Here is a 4,335-nt window from a genome sequence, read left to right on the forward strand (position 1 = left end):
ATTCCTTTGGACCCTCCTATCCATTAATGCTCAAAGCCTTGGATCCTTTTTACCCTTGCCTTTTAGTTTAAAGGGTTATTGGCTTTTTGCTCTTGCCTTTTGGTTTAAAGAGCTATTGGCTTTTTCTGCTTGCTTTTTCTTTTTCTTTCTTTTCTTTATTTTTCGCCATTTTTTTGTGTTTTTCACTGCTTTTTCTTACTTCAAGAATCAATTTTATGATTTTTCAGATTATCAATAACATTTCTCATTTCTCAATATTCTTTCAAGAGCCAACAATTTTAACATTCATAAACTTCATTATAAAAAATATGCACGGTTCAAGCATTTATTGATGCCAGGGCATTTTGGCCAGTTTCACTGACCTTTTCTCTACTGTTTTTAGGGTAGTTTCATGCATTTACTTAGGAAATAAGCTAGTTTTGGGTAGATATTCACTTACATCTTGATTCAAGCATACATTGTGCACTTTAAATGATTTCATGAGGATTTTGCATGAATTTAATGACAAATTAAATGTTGCATTTCCCATGACTTGGACTAGAACTTTGATGCACTTTATTGCTTGATTTCAGGACAAAGGAAGAAAAGAAGAACCACATTAGTGGCAACGTTAGTTACACTAACGTTGACACTAACGTGGAATGGGAGTAACTTGCAAAGTTAATGAGAAAAGTCATTGCCAATAACGCTCTAGAAGCCATCATTGCCCACGTTAAGAGTCACGTTAACTAAGCTAACGTGAACTCTAACATGGAAGAAAAGAAATGGAGCCAATGTTAGTGACACTTAACATTATCACTAACGTTGGACCAAGCTCATAAGTGGCCACGTTAGTTGCCTCTAACGTTAAGAAGAAAAGGAAAAGCCAACGTTAGTGTCATTCAACTTTCTCACTAACGTTGGCCAAGTCACAAAAAGCCACGTTAACTCCCACGTTAACCTAGTTAACATGGAAGCTAACGTGAAGAAACTAGGTGGTCAACAACGTTAGTGACACCAAACATTGTCACTAACGTTGGGATGAACACACACTATCCCCAAGAAGCCACGTTAACTCCCACGTTAACCTAGTTAACGTGGAAGTTAACGTGAAGAAGAAAGGTTGTCAACAACGTTAGTGACACCAAACATTGTCACTAACGTTGGAAGGAGCCAACACAAGCCACAATGAGCCACGTTAACTCCCACGTTAACTTAGTTAACGTGGAAGTTAACGTGAGGAGAAGGATGATAAGCCAACGTTAGTGCCATTCAACATTGTCACTAACGTTGGAGATAGCTAGCACAGCCACGTTAGAAGCCACGTTAACCTAGTTAACGTGGACTCTAACGTGGGAGCTAAGGGGCACATTGGAACGTTAGTGACAATGTTAAGTGTCACTAACATTCTTGAAGGTTGGCAAGCCTACGTTACAAGAGCCACGTTAACTAAATTAACGTGGACTCTAACGTAGGGAAGGGGGAGGCTTCTCAACGTTATTGGGAAAGTTGAGTCCCAATAATGTGCGTGAAGGACAAAGAGGCAACGTTAATGGCAACGTTTGTACCATTAACGTTGAGGTTAACGTGGCTCTTACTTGGGTGAGGAACGTTAGTGAAAAAGTTGAATGTCACTAACGTTCTCGAACTCATATTTTCACTGAACGTTAACGCCACTAACGTCCTGAGCTAAAGTCTCTGCCCACTTCACACTTTCTCTCTGCAAGTAAAGCTAAGCCCAATGAAGAAGAAAACTGCTTCAAACTCAAGATCCAAAGGCCCATATCCAAGACTTGAAGAATCAACTAGAAGAACAGAAGAGTAGTATATATAGGAGTAGCTTTGAATTATTTTGAGAGTTGGAAATTATAGGAAGCCTCTTGGCATAGAATTACTCTCTGTATTTACTTTCTCTGCACTTCTAGTATCATCATGTATTCTCCATCTTTGTTTTTATTTTCCAGAGCTATGAACAACTAAACCCCTTTCATTGGGTTAGGGAGCTCTGTTGTAATTTGATGGATTAATACTAGTTTTCATTATTCTTCTTCTATCTTTTCTCTTGATTTTACTTGAAAGCTTTCGATCTTCATCCAATTGGGTAGTTATCTTGGAAAAGAAGCTATTCATACTTGGATCTCTTCTGAACCTTGAAAGAGGAATGAAGAGATCATGCTAGAAATGCTATCTCATACTGAACCAAATTGGGTTTGGATGGATATGTGACTATAATTCTCTCAACACTTGATTTAGGAAATGCATGTGGTATAATCAGTGACTATACTTCATCTCTTCTCATGAGCAATTGACCAAGGAATTGGCTATTGATCAAGATTTGAGAGATTGAATTACAAGAAATTGTAATTCGATCACTTAAGATTGCCAAGGAGATCAATGAGTGCATTGATTGAGGAAGAGATGAAAATAAAATTGATCCAGAGAATGCAACATCTCCTAAGCCCAATGAACCCCCCATTTCTGATCTTACCCATTCTCTTCAATTTCTGTTACTTACTTTTATGAGCAATTCCCCAATTCCCATTTACAATTCTGCAATTTACTTTCAGTCATTTACTTTTAGTTCTTTAATTCTAGCATTTACTTTTTCTGCCATTTACCTTCCCACCATTTTATTTTCTGCAATTCTCAACTCAAATTCTGGATTCGCTCAACTAGAACATTCCTCTAATTAAAGTTGCTTGATCAATCAATTCCTGTGGGATTCGACCTCACTCTATTGTAAGTTTTTACTTGACGACAAATTTGGTACACTTGCCGAAGGGAGATTTGTTACGAGACAAGTTTTCCGTGCATCAAGTTTATGGCGCCGTTGCCGGGGATTGATTGTGCATCCACAATGATTAAATTGGAGGATAACTAGATTGAGCATTTTATTTTTGTTTGATTTAATTTTCTGTTTGAGTCATTTACTTTCTGTTTTAGTTAACTTCTTCCCTTCCCCTTAGTTTTTCTTTGTTATTTACCATTCATTTCACTAACTCACTAACTGTTTGATATATTGCATCACTCACACTAACAGTAATTCTGACAGATATACTTTCTGCACCTATTCTCTTTGCTTGTACTTGTTGGTTGTATGACAGGGAGAAGAAGCGGGGCTTCAACTTCCTTTGATTCTGAACCTGAGAGAACCTTCCTTAGACTAAGGAGGGAGGCAAGAGAAAAACGTGTAGTTGGTGCTGAAGAAGAGGAGGAACACTTTGAGGAATACTTTGAACCAAATATGGAAGAAAACATGGAAAATCATCGTGAAGAAGAAGCTCACAGCCATGGCGGAAGAGGACGAGCAAATCATGCTGGGGAGGATAGAAGAGTTTTAGGCTCTTACATCAATCCAAACCTGGGAAACTGTGGAAGTAGCATTCAAAAGCCAACCATCCACGCCAACAATTTTGAACTAAAACCACAGCTCATCACCCTTGTTCAGAACAACTGTTCGTTCGGAGGAAGTGTCCAAGAAGACCCCAATTAACATCTAACCACCTTCCTGAGAATATGTGACACAGTGAAGTCTAATGGTTTTCATCCTGACGCCTATAGACTGCTCTTATTTCCATTCTCACTCAAGGATAAGGCAACCAAGTGGCTGGAGTCTTTCTCAAAGGAGAGCTTGACAACTTGGGAAGATATGGTGAACAAATTCTTAGCAAGATTTTACCCCCCTCAACGAATCAATAGGCTGAGAGCTGAAGTCCAAACTTTCAGGCAACAAGATGGTGAGACTCTGTATGAAGCATGTGAGAGGTTTAAAGACCTAACCAAGAGGTGTCCACCAGATATGTTCAATGAATGGGTGCAGCTGCACATTTTCTATGAAGGGCTCTCTTATGAGTCAAAGAAGGCCGTAGACCATTCATCCGGAGGATCTTTGAACAAGAAGAAGACCATTGAGGAGGCCATAGATGTCATTGAAACTGTAGCAGAGAATGACTACTTCTATTCTTCCGAAAGAGGGAACACAAGAGGAGTAATGGAGATAAACAATGTAGATGCTCTGCTGGCCCAAAACAAGCTTATTACCCAGCAGCTAGCTGACCTCACCAAGAAGATGGAGAGGAACCAAGTAGCAGCAATCTCCACTTCATCAACAAACCAAGAAGGAGTGAATGAAGAAACAGAGGGTAGTCAGGAGCAAGCCAACTACATTGGGAATTCACCTAGGCAAAACCGTGATCTATACTCCAAGACCTACAACCCTGGATGGAGGAATCACCCAAACTTTGGGTGGGGAAATCAACAAGACCAAAGCCTTGATCAAAGACGGCCAAATCCCAACAATGCAGCCCACTAACATTTCACATCTAGACCATATCAACACCCCCATAACAACACCTC

At 39.5% G+C, this 4,335-nt stretch overlaps 1 non-coding gene across 1 annotated transcript; it reads right to left on the reverse strand.

Moving 5' to 3' along the window:
• Window positions 1-3,676: 3,676 nt before the first annotated feature.
• On the reverse strand, window positions 3,677-3,783 carry LOC148579743 (small nucleolar RNA R71). Its single transcript, XR_015897103.1, has one exon. It is a non-coding gene; the product is annotated as a small nucleolar RNA R71 (small nucleolar RNA).
• Window positions 3,784-4,335: the final 552 nt, after the last annotated feature.

This window comes from Arachis ipaensis, chromosome B10 (genome assembly GCF_059453495.1).
Source record: "Arachis ipaensis isolate K30076 ecotype BB chromosome B10, ASM5945349v1, whole genome shotgun sequence".
Lineage (NCBI taxonomy): Eukaryota > Viridiplantae > Streptophyta > Magnoliopsida > Fabales > Fabaceae > Arachis > Arachis ipaensis.